The sequence below is a fragment of the Pleurodeles waltl genome, chromosome 7 (genome assembly GCF_031143425.1).
Source record: "Pleurodeles waltl isolate 20211129_DDA chromosome 7, aPleWal1.hap1.20221129, whole genome shotgun sequence".
In the NCBI taxonomy this organism is placed as follows: domain Eukaryota; kingdom Metazoa; phylum Chordata; class Amphibia; order Caudata; family Salamandridae; genus Pleurodeles; species Pleurodeles waltl.
The window spans coordinates 1360092276-1360112491 of NC_090446.1; the positions used below are offsets into that span (position 1 = coordinate 1360092276).

The window sequence follows — 20216 nt, forward strand, 5'->3', positions numbered from 1 at the left end:
ACATATATACATATATATATATACACACACACACACACACACACACACACACACACACACACACACACACATATATACATACACACACTAACAGGGTGGGTAACACACTGAACACCAACATAGGAAAAGTGCTGACTACTTAATCTGCCGATCTCCACAAATTCAATTACCCTTTGCCAATTAAATGACAGAAATTATGAGTACCCGATTAAATAGTGCTCGTTTTATCAGCCAATGAAGCGTGAAATGCTGAATCTACATTGCAGAGATCAGAACCAGTGACATTTAGATCACACATCTTACAGATTTATCAAGCACCGGCAATGTGATGATTCATCACCTTCCTTAGACATACGTCAGCCCTTAGCATTAAGATATTCCTTTCTTGGTAACTGGGCGCCACATTCAGCATAGGATAGTCTCCAAGGCAGCCACCAGACTCTGGTGCAATGCCCTTGGTCTCCCACCTCCTAATTGGCTGCCCCCCTCTTAGCATCTTTGGAGAGCCATTTGTGGACTACGTGCTTCTAGAGGCTCGTCCACCCCCGGCCCCACCAGTTTCCTTCCTCCCCATGCACAATGGGTCAGGGTCCGTGCGCGCTTCCGCTGCCCGGGATGTGAATGACGTAAGGCACGTGAATGACATGGGTGTGCGCCGCTGCAGTTGGCTTTTCAATTAGTCCATCGCCTCTTGCGCTCCCACAGTCCTGTCTGTGACTTCCTTGGCATGCCCAGCAGCTGTGCCAGAGCACCAAATCTGCTTCATTTTTTTTTTTTTTTTAAAGGGGACAAAAAAATGATAACGGCAGGGGTCTGATATGGAACCAAAGCGCGACAGCAGACGCGCAGGGAGGAAGATGGATGCTCAGAGCTTCGCGGATGGCGCGGTGGCCACCAGCACACCGATTCCGAGGAGCAAGCCAACTACCGTGCCCTCTGAAAAAGGCCTCGATTTTAATACGGCGGTCCTTAAAGTACAGCGGAGGAAGGAACAGAGCGAAAACTCATTCCGAAAAGGACATAGGAGCTTTAAAAGGATGCGGGATTATCAACCCCTCATGCACCCATCCAACAAGCAGAAACAAGCACTGGCAATGCCAAAAAGGTGTGGCTTTAAATTAATGTTGCATGTAAATGTGAAGCTCTGCGAGAAAACAACATGGGAATAAACATGTATTAGTGTGGAAACAAAGATTTGTAGAATAATACTGGTGTAGGTGAAAAGGTGAAGTCACTGTTGCCCTGCCAAGGCAGACCTAAAATCCATATAGATACCTCCAGTTCCACCTACATGAATGACACCCAAATATGTTTTAGTCACCAAAAGAATTTGAAATCCTACGCAACATCAGACACTACACCAGAGGCACTATGTTAAGCTAAAGAAAGAGGCCACCTTGAGATGTTCTTGGGGGGGGGGCACACCGACACGACTGTTAAGCAGCAGCACACCAAGATATTTTCTTTGGCAAGGCGGTTCCCCTTTAGGGGCTTCAAATGCTGTGGCAGAGCACAGCTAATTATTTCACTTAGCGGTGTTCATGAAAACACAGGCCAACCCCTTCTTGGCCTCCTCTCCAAACTCCTGATTACAGGGGAGAAGGACCTGTTCAACCATCTATCTGCAGAGTGCTGTTTAAAAACAAAGGACTCTGTAGACGAATATCTGTATTGCCAATGTGGGGGGCATTGTTCAACTACGATCCCCTCACATAGGCACAATTCATTTTAATGAGAAGATTTACTGCGCACACCTCGGGCAGCACAGTGTCTGCTAAAATGGGGCTGTCCGTCCACTCCGTGCATCCCGGAGGTCCATGAGGAGCCACAGAGTAGCCAGGGCAGGATCCTCTGTACAGTGCCAGCTTCTTTTAGAGCTGTGGTTCCAGTCCTATCGAGGGGGCATGTGGCGGGCCTTCCTCTTTACCTGGCTCTGCTGCTCTTTCGGTCTCCTTTTTGGGAATCAGGACTTACTGGTTCCCACCTCCGCTCCATGGTTTCTGCCATGGAGCGTTATAGTTTTCAGCAAGTGAAGGAAAACACGTTAAACAAATAATACAGTTGTTGATTCTCTGTGTGTGTGACAGTGACAGAGAAAATGCAACTGAGGGCGTGCCTTCGGTGTGTTTGAGAGTGTCGGTGAGAATGAAAGTGAGAATAAACGAATGAGTGGGAAAGTGTGAAAAATTGAAGACGAGGGTGTGAATAAAGCACTGAAAGTTGGAATGAGTGAGGAGATTATGAGAGGGAGTGGGAGTGATAGGTACTGCTGATAATGGTGCATCAGGTGCAGCTGCGCCAAGGCCCAGAGGCACCTACTACAACCTATTCAGTAAAGCAGAGCACCTGCACACCAGACGTTGTGAGAAAGGGCCAGTGAATGTGACAAACTGGTGTGAAACCGGAACGGCAGACAAGGTGAAGAACGGGCACAGAGGAAGGCTAGCAGTTTTGCTTAAAGAGGGCCTATCATAAATCAACACTAACCTAAAGTGTGTGAAACTCGCCCTAATAGGACGCGACAACCAGTTTGCTACCTGGCCAGTGTTCTCAGAAACTGCTTTCCCTCAGCAAAATACATTTAAACCAAAAACAAATCGTGTTAAATGTAGTGTAGAGCCATCTCATATCTTCATAGATTAATAAACACCTGCGCCAAGCCCCTTTAGAACACCCGAAGAAATTGCTGGTATTTTTTCCCCCCGAGAAAGGGGGCAATCCTAGGGAGTGAGCGGTGTAAAGTTTAGGGTGAAGAGCAGAGGTGGGCGGGCGCAAAGATCAGCTACTGGAGCACCGCGCCTCCACTGCTCAAGCCAGCATCTTCCGCAAGCACCCACCGCATTACAGAGTCTCCTCGCGGCTGGGTGCATTCTCGCTTCCGGTGTGCTGTATGTACACTGGAAAATGCGGTGCCTTCCTCTCGGCTACTCTTGTCCCCGGCAGCCTCCAACATCGTCCCTCCCCCGAGGCCCACCTGTGAATGAGTCCAGTGTGAACAGTTCAAACATTACAAAAGACTTCCTGTTGTCGGGAAGTACATTCCTCATCGCCTCGATGGCCACTCCCGCACGGCAGAACCGCCAGCTAACCCTTTGCATCATGGAGGTCATCCAAGCTGCCTCGGCCCACCGGTTCAAGGGGAGGCGCCAGCGCAGGCCCCGACGTCTCTCTCCCGCCGGTAACAGGAGGCGTCAAAGAGATCCAATCAGACATATGCACGGGCGCCCGAGAAGTCACACAGAGGTCCCAGGTGATCGCAGGACAGACGTGCACCCCAGCATAATCATTAGCTGAAACCGCTCAGTCCTCGAATCAAACACCATTCCCAGCAAAATAGTCAGTCGTAGCACAGGTTCTGACGTGTAAAAATGGCTCCCATACTTGTGGAATCCGCCCGCATGGTCTCCAGATTTGCCCGTGTGTACTCATGTATCAAAAACCACAGCCACCTTCTCTCTCAGCCCTACCTATTTTGTACTTCCCTCTTCGCTGTAACCTCACCAGCAATCACCTCCACTTCTCTTCCTACATATCTAAACAGCAGTCCGACGTCTACTAACATTTGCAAATCTATTCAGTTTATTTAGCTTTCCAAGTTTCTTGAAATACCTGGGATACAGTACAAGATACTTCACAAATTAGGCCAATTTAAAGTCTTTGGAGCAGACTAACATTTCACAAAACGGAGAGCAGCAAGGTAACGAGGCATCTGAAATTTGCATATTTAAAAAGATATGCAATATTTCTGCTGCCTCCATGCACTCATGTAGTGTGCGCGGCCTAGCACCAACGCGGGCACTGTTGCTTCATGCTGCAAGAGGGTTACAGGTAGGAATGTTTATGTGGAGGAAGGAATACCTTCCTGCACAAAAACAATTCTTAAAGGAATTTTCCTTTTACTACGTGTGATGCGGAACGCATCACACAGAGAAAAAGGAAGTAAGAAGGAAGAATACAGATATTTCTCACTACGCCTGGGTCTAGGACGCATCCCATTTGACACATTCCTAGATTCACAACTCTTTGTACATTTGAGAAGGCATCATAATCACAGGGTGGATGTGTGGTAACATTCACACCCCACCCATTGAACACCTCACTGCCACAAGGTAATGCAAGGCATTGATAGGCATTGCCTGGCTTTACTTTGAACTTACGAAATCACACAAAGCCATGCAAGGTAGCTTTGCATGGCTTAGTAAACCCCACTAAAGGGCTTGCATTGTTTTGCAACAACTTGATTCACACAAGGCCAACGCAAGCCAATAGTAAATCTGGTCCTCTGTTTCCGCAGCCAGTCTGGTTTATGAAACAATAACATTTTGTCTTTCAGCAGTTTGTTTACAAAAGATGGATGGTGGATCCTACCACAAACTTACAGTGGGGCTTTACACTAGCCCCTTTTGCCATGGATTGGTTGTCGCTCGTTTCACATGTCTATTCTTTTTCTTCTCTGGTTTGACCCTCCACTGGAGCACTGCTTCTTGACCATCCTCTTGATCATGGGCAGTGGAAGGATGCAAGTCATCCAGTCAATGAACTACTATTCTCTTTTGCTATCAACATTCCATGAGTGCCTTGTATTGTTCCTCTGCACCATGCGTTTTCTTTATTGCTCTGCTTAGCCCAGTTCAAATATCTGCCAAACACCATGCATGCAGAGTTTCTCCCTCCTCCCTAGTTTTATTGGTTTTCTTATTTTAAATTGCCTCACGCTCGTCCATTTGCACCCACCCTCACCCCCATTCATCCTCTTCTGCGCCCCCTCAATCCACTCCTCTGTTATTCCCCTCAAGGTCCTTAAAATTGAAAAAATAAATAATTATAAAAATGTCGATGGGTGCGGAAGCTACCATCCTGCTCTATTCTTTTTTTAAAAGCTCCTTAGTGCATGTAAAAATATTTTTTATTTAAATACTCCAAGTGGCATTGTCCATCTTCGAAAGGTAAATAAAGCAGGCATCTGCAAAGCCAATAGGTTTCGCCTACGAGTGGGCTACTGGCCTTGCCAATGTCTTTAAACCATGTTGTACAGCAGCACAGAGTGGAGTGGTATGGCATCATGTGGCTTGGAGTAGCATAGAGTAGAATGAAGTGGTATAGAGTAGAGTGCGGTGGCATAGAGGGCCGTGGCCTAGAGCAAAGCAGAGTGGTGAAGAGAATAGTGACACTGGAGCTGCATAGTGGTGTAGACTGGCGTAGAGTGCAGTGGTGCAGAGTAGCGTGTTGTAAAGTGCATTGGCGTGATGCAGAGTAGAGTGGCACAGAGTGCACTGGAGTACAGTAGAGTGGTGCAGAGTATACTTCAGTGGCATACAGTACAGGGTGGAGGGGGAGTGAAAAGAAGCAACATGGAAGCAGCGCAGGTGGGAGGGAATAGAAGCTGCATGGTCTTTGGGGGCAGGGGCAAGTGGTGGGGACAAACTGAAAACACAAGCAATCATATGGAGTGCTTCAATACAAAGAAGGGAAAGAAAAAAAAAAAAAATTAAATTAAAAAAAAACGCATCTTCGAAAACAAGTATTTGGGCCATGCTCCAGACGAGGGCCAAACCCAGGAAAAAGGGCATGACGGAAATGAGTGACGCTGAAAACTAACAAATGATAAGCTATGAGTGGAATGTAAGCACACTGTGTGTTCACAACATGTCTCGCAGAGACAGCACATGCATAGTTGAGGTGAAACTTAAAAAATGGCACCCGTGTAATTCTGTAGGCCTATGCAGGTATGATGACTAATGCATATGCGTACGGAATGACGGTCAGCAGCGTCATGATGCGTACACAAGCATTTACCTCTGTCATGTTACCTATGCTACAAAGCACCACAAAAAGTATTGGCAAGGCCAACAGCTGAAAAATGAAAGACCATTTAACTTTACCAATGTTTGTTAAATTCTAATGATTAATCAAGAAAAAGGGCAATGCTATCACTGGCAAGCAAAATATCAAATACTAAAGCCTTAAAAACAATCACTATATTTTCCCCAACAGCCCTAAAATCATCCTGCAGCATCCACTGTACTGTATCCTAAGCCGGACAACCACAAACCGGGGCAGAAATGAAGCACCTTGACAAAACAGGCTTCAAAGACACAAACGTGCTAAGACATACAGTCAGGTATCACCCTTCTCGCTCCAGCACTGCCACAAAGATCACATACCATCCTACAACAGCACAGATCAAGGCAGAACTCTAAACTACCACCCAACACAGACTGTAGGCATTCAACAAAACCTAATGCAGGGAAATTCTCAATACACAACTACATTTGCCAGACAACGAGTTCCTTTCCCACCTAAAGAAACCCGCAAGCAATTTGGCAAAGACCTCTCGTCTAACGCACCAAAACTGATGCTCAATTACACGGTATTTTCCATTCATGATACAACAGGCGAATTTAGGCTGTAACACTACGCAATCCACGTCATCACTACATGGCATTGTTGGTCTTGCCAGCCTTTAATCCGAGTCGAAGATCCAAGTCTAAGAAGATAGACTGGCACAAAAGTAAACAACAAACTTAGACAGAATCTGCCAGCGAGTGTCCTGGATGAAGTGGGAACTTAAGAAACTTTCTCATAGTCTGCCCACAAACTAACAGTTTCCAGAAATGTATTTCATAACCCCACATTCAATGTGAAAAGAATTAGTCCTTATGACCAATCGAGACATTGGGACTGTATAGACGTATAGGAGACCAGAAACGGAAGTGACCAGTGCTCGAGAAAAAAAAATACTTTATGCGCTCACGTATTTAATTAGGCCACGCTGTCAAGCTGATAACGTACTGTGTACTGCACTGAGCCCTTGGGGAGCAGAAGGGATGCAGGATTTTGGAAGGGATGGCGGTTCACTTCCTGCCCTTCCCCCAGCACCTCTACAATCCGCACAGCTGGATGTGCTTCGCACATGGACCCAGCCCCTCTACACTCCCATTTCCTGCTGGAGAGCTAAAAACAACCTCTGTTGGATTCCCCCACCTCTGAAGTCTCGCATGGCCAGATCTGCAAAGGCCTGGCCTGTACCCAGCGTAATGTAAGGCGCCTGGCCACAGCTCGCACTAGCAGAGAGACTGGATTACCCGTCGTGTGGGCCCTGCACAGGGAGAGTGCTGGCCTGTGCCGCCACAGAACGAGGGCAAGTTATCATCAATACCGCGGCGTGCAAACGCTGTAATCAGCGACGAGCTGGCGATCTGCCAGAAGCCAGCGCTGTACCGAACAATTAAATATATACGTCAATTGTTCGCAGCTACCCCGCCAAGCCTGCAAGTCTCACCAATAGTGGCGTTCATAATTTAGGAAAGCTCAAACCATGCCGGAAATGATCAAAATTCTGCATAGAATCGAGCAAGGACGCATTTATCCCCAAAACGTGTGGCCTCAAGTTTCCTAAGTACGTATTGCACCAAAACTATGTGTGGTGCCAAAGTGGCTGAAGACAGCTTAGGTCCTTGTACAGAGATAGACGATGCACGGTCTCCAGCTTTACCCCGTGGTATTTGTGGGGTCGGGTCCACGGTATGTACCTTAAATCATTGAAAGTCCTTGCGTGGTCTTCACCATTACCTGGTCCTGCCCTTACAGCTGGACCATTGAGAGTATCACAGGGCCATACAGAGTGTACACAAACTTATGCTTTCTCAACAGTCAGGCTAGGTATATCAACTAGCGACACCATCTACAAACTCTTGTGTGATGCCAGTGGCTAGTCCGAGTTACAGGAGACACGTCCAAGGCACGAGCCTGCACAATCTGTCTAATCAGTGGTAGGAGCCTTTAAGGCAGCAAAAGAATAGCTCTGCAATCTGCATCTGAAAAATTTGACTCAAGTTAAGAAAAAAAATAAAGTAGTCGAATGTTAAAGGTAAAATGTGCTAAATCGAAATGGAAAGGAAAATGTTTGAAATAGTCTTTCAAAATACAATTTTATTTTCTGTCAAAATAGCAATATGAAATAAGACTAAGCAGTTAAAAATAGGAAAGTGTGTAAAAATAAACACCAACTCCAATGTGGCAAGCTTTAAAACAATGTATAGGTGCTTGCAACTAAACAGTTTACACAATTTAAAAATCAAATGACCAACCAGCGCTATCTCGTAGTATAAGGTTTACTGTAGAAATCTTATGCATTTGTGTTAATGCACCAGGACAAAGGGTTCTTTGGCAGGACATTACAGGAATGTTCACCTTCATGGACTACTTCAGAAGTGTGCTTCTATTCCTGACAGGCAAAACAGTGTAAGCAATATGGTGTAACAATCCTGTTTTATGAAGTAGTCATCTTCATGTTACAAAAGGAAGCGTTTGTTCCTAACAATGGGAGTAGAAATAATGCCCCTATTTTAGTTCCTTTTCTAGGTTGTTGACTTCTGAAGAGGCCTTACTATATAGAGAGCAGAAACGATGAAGAGAAGACTTACAGCTGCTGTAAAAAAATGAATTATCATTTGTTGTAGGTAACTACCTACATTCTGGAACAATCACAAGCCTTGCCAGCGTGAACACTCAATGTGACTAAACTAACCGGAGCTAAATCCCCAGGTAGCTATGGCACAAAGAAGACAGGCTTAAACTTATGGCAATGTGTGTAATATTTTACAATACTAAACTGTAATAAAGTAGAAATACAAAACAATAAAAATCCCATACTGAATTAGAAAATTATACTATAATTATTATTTTTTTTTTTTTAAACACACACCTAAATTACATCAAAACGGCAAATAAAAAAAAAACAAAGGGGACCAGAGAAATGTATTTTTAAAGTGCATGCCCCACTGCAATATGTAAAAAGCCCAGAAACATATTAATGGTGTGAAAAAGCAAGGGCCTTGCCCCGATGTCAGCTATTATTTGCCAGTGACATGGGAGGCCTTTGAACTTAATCCAGTTCTGGGCACAACCTCACTGGCCATCTTATCAAAGGGGAAAATATTGTGTCCCGCACTCAGAATCTAGGAGTGTTTTTTTTAAACCTCAAATTACTTTTCCCTAAAATGTATAAAAAATTCAGGCTTCGCCATTCATTCAAATTTTTAATATTAAAAATATTTAATTATTTTCCTAGCTAATCCCATTCCTGAGAAACAATGTTAGGATTTTAAATTTGTACTCTGATTTTTCTACATAGGACAGGTAGGACTCCCACAGTGAAAAAATATCCTTGGGTGCTATCCACTGTAAGGACCTGTTAACATTACATTTCTACATGTCCTACTTTTAAATATCATGCACCCTCCATTGTGGCCAAGAAGGTCTACATAGGAGTGACTTAATAATTTAACAGTAGACCCGTCTGAAGGGTTTATTTTGACAGGCCAAACTGCAGTTTTTACAATGCGCGAGTCAGGCTACATTGGTAGGCCTAAAGCCACATTTGCACTGCCACTGTAGTAGATGGTACAATATGCACTGCAGTCCACAGGTGGCCAGCAAAAAAGTACAGGCAAAAATCTGATGGGTACACTACGCAAATGGATCATTTCCTATAGCTTGTTCGTACAAAGTTTGATGGCATTACAGTCTGTAAACATAAGTTATAAGAAAACTGCTGAGTATATACAATTAGTGTAAGTAGAACAGTTAAGCAGAGCATCTTTGATCTTCATGTACTCAATGATGCAAGCACCAGCAAAGATCCCTCAAAGGAGATTCCCTTGTTCTTACCATATTCAACCACTCCACGCCTCAGTCAGGGTGCTACAGATAGCCCCAGTGTCTAAACTGCTTCACAATCCTCTTACTGCGCTCAACACTAGCCCCTCAGGCTGCCTACCATCATTGGATTATTCTGTACGGTTCCAGGTCAACACACAAAGGTAAATTAATAAAATTGTTTACATTGAAAGTTTTATAGAGTAACATCTTGATAGGCTTTGTGAAAAAAGGTGGGGGGAAAAGCACAAGATAAAGTATGGTGTGTGAGATGTCTAGTCTTCTATAAATGTTGTTGTAGATTTACTGGCAGGAGTAGAGCTTCTAGCATTTCTAATAGCAGCAGTGGGGACAGGTAGAGGTCGTCTCACAGTAGGAGCAGAAGTTGAAGCACTAGCAGTGATGAAGTAGTGGAACCAGTAGTATTACTAGTGTCAGTGGTGTTCTTTCTACTAGTAGCAGAACTAGTAGCAGTTATGGGGTACTTTCAGCAGTTGTAAGGTACACATTTTAATACTGGTTAGAATGAGACCAGAAGCAACAGTATAAAAGTTTAAGTAGTAGTTCTTCGCACAATACTTTCAGACAGTGTAACAAATGGTAACAGATATAATAGTAACAGCAATGGTAAGCCTCATTATCACTAGACCTTGTGCCCCATTACTAGCAGCAGTACTGGTATAAATAGCTACAGTATGAGAGGTAGTAACGTCAGTAATATTAAGGAAAATTTTTTGGTAGGAGTAGTAGCAGCCGCGGCTCTAAAGACAGCACCATTAATATGTATGAGATAGGAGTATCTTTACACGATAGACAGCCCGCATTGATCTTTAAAGTGAATAACAAAACAAATAGCACACATTTTCCACGTGTCCGTTTCAAATTGACTTGATGTAAAGAGCCTTTAAGGTTTATGCACATTTTAGTTGAAAAGCAGAAAGTGAAATGCTCTTGAATTTGGGAGTAGATGAATTTGTAATCTGTAAAGCATCTAAAGCCTGCTTCCCTCGGTGCCCATTCCTCACACTGAGCAGCAGTGCTTTAAATGAGCCTGTACTGAATCCCTGCACATCTTTAATTTGAAAATGAGAGCCCGAGCGCTTCTCGGTACTAAATAGTTAAGTATTATGGGATAGTGAGTACCTGCAGTTCTGTATTTCCATTTCAAGCACTGCGGCTCGCCAAGGCAGCTCTTCATTCAGCCCACCTGTCTACAGAGTGCCAACTCGTCGTGGCATACCGATGCACCATAGTCGTGCCAAGTGTCCATCCAGCCAGGTCAATGAGCTGGACCAGTACTTTATCTGGGGCCCTCACCGTTAGAACTGGATGAGAGCTAATGGTCTGGATGATCCTGGGGCTGCCTTTAAGTATCAAGGGTCCAAAGGTAAAGCGTAGAAAATTCAAAAAAAAAAAAAAAAAGAAAAAGGTCAAAGGTGAAGTCTTCTCAGATCTTACACACCCCTCGCCTCTATTGAAAAAACACCGATCCGATCAATCGTTGCTAGAGGATGTGATGTGTGAAAGCTGAGGTGGGTTGGGAAAGCAGGGCTAACAAAAAACATAAAGAGCACCAGTCCAAAAACTCTGACTATTGTCGCGAAATAAATAAATAAAGAAGCGTACCATTGCCGCTGCTTGTGCGACAGAGTAAAGGCCTCACAGCAGATACATCTGGGCAACACGTTTGCCATGAAGATTTCACACTTCTTCATTGTTATTGAATAAGAAATGCAATAAATACACCTCTCCCCCTCCCAGTTTGCATATTTACTGTGCTTTAAACAAGCACCTCTGGCATTATGCCATTGTGGGGCGGCAGCGTATTTCACATAATTATAGATTTGCCACATCATCCATTATTTGCTACATAATCTTCAGATTTCAACAATAAAACTGTTTCGAGCTCAAACGGTGCTCGCGCAGTGGACGGCCCTCTGCAAAGGTTAACTGGTCGCATTTATGTTGCTTATTACTATATTTGGGTGTTAAATGGGTATTAAGGAGGTACAACCAATCCCCAGACAGTGTTTGCAAGCGTAAAAAATGACTAAATAATTACATAAGACTTCCACAAAATGGGCCATATTGCACCTCATAATTGCATTTTCTTTCCGCATAGTTCACTCAAATCTGCTGCATAATTTGACTCTCCTCTGCGGCATACTTCCAGTGGCCCTGTTACAAGCCCTCCCCATAATACAACACGGAGCAAAACACATTTGCACTAGTATGCACTAAACAAGCAGAAAAATAGATCAAATGTATTTGCCTCATTCCTAACCCAGTGTGGAGTTTTTGCAAAATAGGACCAGAACCCTGCAACTGAGTGAAAAAGAGAGGCGGGGGGGGGGGAATCAAGAGGTATTCCCTGATTTGTGCAGATTTTTATGCATAAGAAAGACACGCACGTTTTTATCTGAAGAGATGTACTACTCTGATCTTTATTCAACTACTGGATTTTAAAAACAAACGTGACCTGGATTATTCTGCTGGTAATGATGGGCGCAGAGACGCAACTTGTGTTACCTTTATGTCCCAGTTTTAGAGGGTTTTAGTTCGGGCAAAGCCAGATGTGATGAGTTTCTCCGTGCTGGAGCACATCAAAGTGTATTCCCCGGGAAAGGCGGTTTCAATATAAATATACAACACAGGAAACAACACTGCGGATAAAGGGACGCTGGCTAACTATATTACATATCCCTGGCCTCGCATTTGCCTCTGCGTTACTTAGAAGCAGTGGCACCACTGCTGTCCGAGGGAGATTAGTCAAGGCCCAGTCCATCCTGGATCTGTACCGTCATGGAATGGGGCAGGCTGGGATCGTCACGTGGGAGATTCTAAATGTTCTGCGTCAAATATCTGAACTCAATTATCTGTTCAGATGAATCACGGTGTCAGTCTCCCAGACTATTAAATGCTAGAATTCCCACACGTGCTTGGCGGGGCAGGCTAGCCATCTCCATCTAGGGATCCATTTTCTCACCCACTCTCTTTGCTTGTTTGCCAACTAAGAATGTTTGGGATCTAAACAAATTTCAGTTATTTATTGTTACAATATGATCATTATTAGGACTCAATAGGATGAACCATATAAAATGGTGCTTGGAAGGGTAGGTAGGTCGCCTTTATTCAAATTTGATTGTCTACCCTTCAAACCTTGTTCCTTCTCACGTATTTCCCAAACCAGAGCAAATAGGGTGAAAACTGCCCAAGTCTTATTTTTCAAATCCTTGAAAGATTGGCTTTTGAAACCCTTCGAGTGCAAATTAAAGATCTGCTTCCAAACCCAACTATAAGAAAATGTAAGTGCCCCAATAGCCAAAAAGATCTTAAAATGTTGAAGCCTTCTGGAACCGAACAATGGACAACTTCAAACCCACCCTACCCAAGCACTATTCTATTTTTCAGGTATGATGACAAGGTCATCCAGGGGTGAACTGGCATTTAGTCAAAGCTGTATTATATCACCAACGACTATGACAAGAACCATTAGCCTAAGAGGAGCCTGTACCTCATAAAACTGAGTAAAGAACAACTATCAAAACCCTACTGCTGAACAGTCTAGAACCAGATTGTAGTCTACTTAACTGTCACTCAGCGGTGTCCAATCCACCACCAACTGCAGATGTGATTAAAAAACAGCAGCAGGATAGCCATTCCTAAAACAAGCATTGCTTGCAGACTCTATAAACCAGCTTATGCACGATGATCCCACAAGATCAAAAACACAGAAAACGGACCCAGAGGCGGAGTCACCATTTTACAGAGAACACATTAGATGCACTCCTCTTACAGCTCCACAAATTTTATCTTTTAAATGCCTGTATTTTATATCCAACCGCTGCCTAATAAATACCACCTTAATAAACCACTTCGAAATTGACTGACATATAATGTTGCACCAGATGTAAAGACAATGGCTGAGCTAAGAACGGCGGGTTTTCATCTAGTGGTAACTAAAAACATAAAGCTGTGGGCCCTTGACAACAAAGGTAGGAGTAAAACCACTGTAGCCAAGAACATTAAAAAAATATTACCCATAAAACTACAAGTGCCTTCCTTCAAATCTACATAAAATCCACAAAAACTTTAAAAAAATAAATAAATGGCACACTAGAATGCATCCACGTTTAGTGCCTAAATACAAGTCAAGATGGTGCATACTAAGTGCTGGATAAAAATAAAACATGTCTGCTAATGTTCTCAAGCCCATCAACTGCGTTTGGTATGACGGACTATGATAGCCTGCAGAACGCCTACCCTTTCAACACACCCTTTACTATTGGTGGGAATGGTCCACATGACAGTGAAGTAGCGGGGGGGGGGGGGGGAGGACTTCTCACCCCATTAACAGCATGCAACTAAGTCCTACAATTATCAATGCAGTCACCAAATCTTACATCTTGAACCTCTTGGGGGACTTCCTAGATAAACCGAGCCTCTCCTACCACCAATCTGCTTTTGGCATGGAGACATATATATATATATATATATATAAAGATAAATATTAATAACATCACATTAAAAACAAAAAAAAAAAAACTACCATTCCAAAAGAGAAAAACGCATTACCAAACGGAAACAAACCAAATCAAAAACAAAATTGGATTATCTTGAATAATTTCATCACGAACACAGCAAGACAAAGGAGTACACATCTCTAGGAAGCAGGTATTTTTTCCGAGCCAAGACGTAAGGCCAAACCGATACCACCAACTTTCTGGGCTTTATATTACAAACACTAAATCAAGATTCCCATATTAAAAAAAAAAAAAAACACACACACAACACAACACACAACAACCAGCTCTTTAAAGGGTCCTCAACACCGGCTATGACTGAGTAAAATGATCTAAAGATAACCTCACAGATGATCTAACAGAGCTCGTACAGGCGCTAGTAGCCAAGGTTGGGATAAGGGATCACCATCTTCACTGGTCTTCGGCCATCCCATTCAAAGCTGTCGTTGGTGAAGCTGCAAAACTGGTTAACAGAAAGTACACCCGTATCTCACCGCCTCTAAACAAACTGACTTGGCTTCCACGCCAAGATCACTTTACTGCCAGATCATATTATATTCAAAAGTTCTGAAACTAAACACACTTCACAGTTTGAAAAGCAAGTTAATACTCTCTGGTAGACGAAGACACCCTGTGCAGCAGTCTCTGAGTGAAGCCACCTCATTGTTCAAAAGACGCCACACAAACCCACTCCTCCTCTAGTTTTGTTCCAGGGGTGGAATGGCATCCCTATAAGTGCCAGACATGCCTACAACTTCAACTACTGCCCACCTCCTGAACGGACTTTTTAGCTTCTCTTGATTGAAAAGTTGGGCCCACCATAACAAAATGCAACTTTTGAATCATGTGAAAATGAATAGGGGCAAGAACCTCTGTAAATTAAAGTAATGTCAGGTCAAGGTTTAATTAAAAAAAATCGCAACTGTGAAAAAACAAAATATAACTAGAAAACTCCAGAATAACTACTCCAAATACATTTTACCTATGAACACTATATTTATGAACAGAAGGAATTTTATTTCATAGCTGGTTCCATCGGACGAAAGAAACTATTTTTACATGGTTCTTAACAGTTGTATCCCCCTGACAAATGAAAAACGTGGTTCCTCCAATTGCTTTTGTGCAGTGTAGGTACTTAAAACTTTACACCACACTATATGCAAATATAAACTGATCGTGAATTTAAGACACTTGGTAAATTAGTACTATTGAAGTTTTGTTCGTGGTTTAATCAATAGTCATCCATAAAGCCTAATGTGCTATATGTAAGAGGCCATCCCAATGGCAAAATGTGAGTTATATAAATGCGACAAAGCTAAATGGATGTTATGCTGGAGGAGTGACGTGGCTTTCAAATCAATTTTCCTAGGCTAAATAAATGTGTGTGGTTTATAACACAAAAATACGTGCATGTAAATACTGTAGCTGACTGAATTTTATTGCGCATGACATGTAGGTATGTGTGTAATGGATTCCGAATCCGCGTCTAAGACTTTGCACCAATGCTGCTTGTTCTGTACTGGTCAGGGATGTAGGGGAGCTTGCACTGTTGCTCCGGAAAACAACGTGCAAGGATACGTCTACCCCTGGTGAGATGTTACAGCACATGAGCTGTAGGTGTGTAATGGGTGCCTAATCCGAGTCTAAGTCTTTGAGCCAATGGTGCCTGTTCTTTACTGGTACGGGATGTGACTGACGCTTGCGCTGTTGTTTCGGGAAACCAGCGTACAAGGGTACGGCTGCCCCTGCTGTGCATGTTACAGCATATAACATGTAGGTAGGTGTGTAATGGATGCCTAATCGGACTGTAAAACGAATGCTGCCTGAGCAGTACTTGTCAGGGATCTGAGGGAAAGGGCGTGTGTGTGTGTGTCACCTATCCATAAGAAAATCTTGCACCGATGCTATACGTTGCGACTGTATGTGTGATGAAGGTTTCATTTATCTAGAAGTGAATCTGCCACCGATAGCTACCTGTGCTATACGTGTGTCTGTAAGTGTGATGAATGCCTAATCTAGCCTTAAGAGAATCTTGCACCCCTGCTGCCTGAGCTGTAGTTGTCAAGGAAGTGAGGGAAGCTTGCACTGCTTGTGTGTACGTCCTGTGAGTGTGAGATGAATGGCTCATATATTCAATGCACCCCAAGTCTCCACGAAGACCATTGAGGATGCCCAGGCACAGGGAGGACCCATCCACACAGACACGTGTAGTGACTTCTTGCCCTTGAAGTGTCCTCAGGGGTGCGCCTTGTGTAACTTCAGCTTAACATGCAGTAGGCAGCGGAGCTCCAGTTACCGTGACCCCAGACTCATTGGCTCCTTTCAGCTTCTCATTGGAGGATGAGTGGGATCGGGGAGAATCACTGGTGGATAGATAAGGTATCCGTGGCGCACATACGCAGGAACCATCATTAGTACAGCAAATAAATGAAAGGGGGATGGGGGGGGGAACCTCTAGCAAGTCGATCTCACTTAGCACCCATGGACCAGGCACCTCCAACCCCAAACAGGTCAATACAATCCACCCAAGCTGTCCAACCCTTTCTTAAACCCAGGGCCCCAGCAGCAAGCAGACTAAGTAGTAGAAAGCTACTGCAGCAATGGCTCAACTAGGACCCCCAAAATAAGTTCCAGTAGGCTAAACGACGATCCCACCAGTGCCCTGAGCACGTATTTAATTCATTTATCAATCGTTTCGTATGGTGCAGACATTGCCCCCAAGCGATGCTAGAGTGCTGTGATGCAGGTAGAGAATATGCATTTTCTTTTTTACAAATAATTTCATGAGTGATCTGAAACATCTTCATAAGATTAGATAAAAAGGAAATGGATATCATTCTTAACGGTCCTGGGGTTTGTTGTTACAGTTAAACATATATATTATGGACAAAAGTAAATTTTACATTGTGGGCTATACATAGGGTCACACAGAAAAAGTGACATAGGAATACAACCTTAGGGTGTGTAAGCAGCAGGTTATTTTTCAGTCTGGTTTTGCAAGAGGTGATTGAAAGTCTTGCCTTACCTCGGTGGCCTTATGATTCCATCTCTTAAGGGAGAATCAAAAGGAGTGAAATAAGGCAGAAGCCTGGTTGCAGTGTCTAGCTTCCATGTGAATATTACTGGAAGCCGGAAAATCCTCTCACTCATATAAGCATGTTTCTTAGGTAGTGAGATGTACAGATTTCCAGTGCACTTCCAATATAAGCTGACCTGAATGTAAATTGTGCTTGAAGAAGAGGGCACTTACGCATGCTTCATACATCTGAGCCAAGTCTAGGTGCAGCATTGATCACTGCTTTTAATATGGCTGTTTGGATGTCAGAAAGACAGTCAGCAAGGAAATCCATATTACAATCCTAAAATAATTAAAAGCTAGGCCAGTTTGTTTTACATCAGTTGAATAGCACTTTTAACACATCTAAGTTATAGTTCGTGTTGAGACCCCGGTTGCCAATGGCGTTTATGTCAGCATCTAACTTGCGATTATCATTATCTACAGCGAAGCCAAACGATTTGGCATAGTGCATTATTTCAAAGAAAAGACCAGTTTCATAGACCAAATTATGTTGCATAATGCAAAACATTTAGTGGTATTACTTTACTTGTGTGTCACTGCTACAGGTTAGCAATATCTGGGCACAAGTTCCTCCTCGTTATTACCATTCAAACACCCAAATATTGCAACAAGCCACTGCCCTACCAGTCAATCTTTGAAAAAGGACCTTTCACTGCAGGGCAAAAGTTATTGCTGTATTTTTAGTAACTCTTGGTCCATTTGAGCTACAAACATTTTGTTTAAATATGCAAGCGATAGTGGATTGTGTGGCAACCGTAGAAAAACAATAATTATGCAGAAAACACCACAGCTGCAGAACATCATAATTTCAGTAGCCCCGGTCATGGTTAAAAAGTCTTGAACGATACCAAAAGGAGTCTTGATAGGTTGACACAAACAATGACCAAATTACCCCAAGCAACGAGCCAAGGGAAAAACTCAAGCAATGAGACAACATGCCCACACATCAAGCAATGCCCAAACTAAATCACCAAACCCTCCTCTCCCAACAATGACCCATCCAGCAACCACTGCAACAAAAGACCCACAAGCAAACTAGTCATGTGCTCAGCGATATGATGAACCCTCCACAAATAAAGGAGGGAAACACAGTGGCAGATATGCTACTCAGCAACATCCCACAGAGAACCATAGAGCCACAGATACAAAACGAAGACAGCCACTGACTTCAGCGAAGTGTACATTTACTATCTTACCTCTACACACTGCGATACTAGGATGTTACTTTGCTTCTGGTTGTTTAGGCTTGATGGGCGCCACGTTTAAATGACTTCCGCCTAAGAAAATTGGGAAAACGAATCAATAGTCCCCGAACTTCAAGAAGTCTCACAAAATTCAGCCAAGGACGTGTGGGCACAACGTCACCTATTAAGACCTGCGCGTGCCTAGAGCTTTGTGACGACCCCTAATCTGCCCTTTCTACGCGGACCGCGGGGCTCCCTGCCGACAGGCCGCAGCCTCGGACCTGGGTGCGGGGGTCTGGCCTGCCTTCTCCCGACTTTTCACCTCTAAGAACTCGCGGCCCACGGTTAACTAGGCGGCGTTCCCACCCGGGAAACGTTTGTTGACACGCCGCCTCTCGGTTCACTAACCCCGCGCCTCCCGGGCCTGGGAGTTGCCGGCTCTCCGAGCAGAAATGAAACCCTCTGCCGCTTCCCATGGAAAGTGATTGGGACCGGTCGGACCGGCTCCTGCACGGGGCTGGGCGCGCGGCCTCCGAGCGCGTGCAGGGGGTAGACGCCCGGCGGGGAGTGTTCGCAGACTACGCCAGGGCGCTGTGGCTGACGTCACCGGACGACCCCGCGGCTGACCCGGGGCGTCCAACGTAGAGGGAGGAGTGGGCGAGGCCGTCCCAGGTGCTGCACGGGGGCTGTAAACACGGTTGCCTTGTTGACTGGGCCGTGTCAGGTAAAGGTGGGAGACCAAACAAATTAACAACGTGGTCCAGACCATGTGTCTGGCGTGGCTTCAAGCACACGCCGGTAAAGTATTTGGCATGCAAATCGCGCAACCTACACGTGAAACTAATTCAAAAGTGTATTTCTATAACACACGGAAGCATGTCGCGTTAGTACTTCGGATTAGAAAAAGCACTGCAATGAAGCATTTATTCTCGGTCATAGGTGTTAAATATGAGCTCCATCATGTCCTGATGACGCCCATCCCGCCCCGTGGCATCTTTAGAAGCGACTTTTAGAGGGGTGACATACATTGGGCCACAGACAAAATTGGCGGGCCACTAACACATATATGTACACACGAATGCTTAAAATGTGTGCACATGTAGTTATAGATGTAGATTTAAATGTAGATTTCTACGCACATACAGGCAAACAAAGTGAAGTTTAAACATTTTAATCAAACACTGCTTTGTAGGACAAATTAATGTGGTTGGCGAGATACAGTGTATTTTTTTTCCCGTGTCACCTTCTGGTAACTTGAGCAGCTGTGGTAATGGGCACAATGCGGACCCGTGGGGAGCTGTTGGTGGTATTAAAAAAAAAAAACACACACATATAAACACGCACGGGCCCCAATCTTATCCTCATTTGGGGCCAGATGTAGCAAGCAGTTTTGCCCATTCTGTATCTATGGGAAAATGTGTTCGTACATATGGCCCCTAGAGACGCCGTTGCACGTCATGACCACAATAACATTAGCTAACTCAACCACAAAGATTTTGTAAACCACGCATCCTAAATTCACGTCGCGAGGCCAAACAAACTAAAATATTTGCTTAGGATCACACAATTTGGTCCAGTGTTTCTGGTTTAACATTGAACAAATCAGCACTAGATGGGTATCTCCTCCCTTTCTCCTGTTATATATCAAAGGTTAAGGTGCATGGGCGTAATTTAGGGGTCGCAGTTGTGACCCCTGGCTTGCCCCTTGCGACACCTGCCCTCAGAGGTGGCAAAATTCAATGCCTGGAACACAGGGGCAGCTGTCCATTT

General features: G+C 44.1%; 1 protein-coding gene across 2 annotated transcripts in view; it reads right to left on the minus strand.

Annotated features, from left to right (window-relative positions):
• CDC42EP5 (CDC42 effector protein 5) overlaps nucleotides 1-20216 on the minus strand; it is a 39642-nt gene that overhangs the window by 13519 nt on the left and 5907 nt on the right. The window contains exon 2 of one of the 2 annotated variants that reach the window (XM_069200804.1): nucleotides 18459-18539. The exons of the other annotated variant lie outside the window; for it this stretch is intronic. The gene's annotated coding sequence lies outside the window, so the exon portion shown is untranslated. The remainder of the gene's footprint in view (nucleotides 1-18458; nucleotides 18540-20216) is intronic. 2 annotated transcript variants of the gene reach the window in all.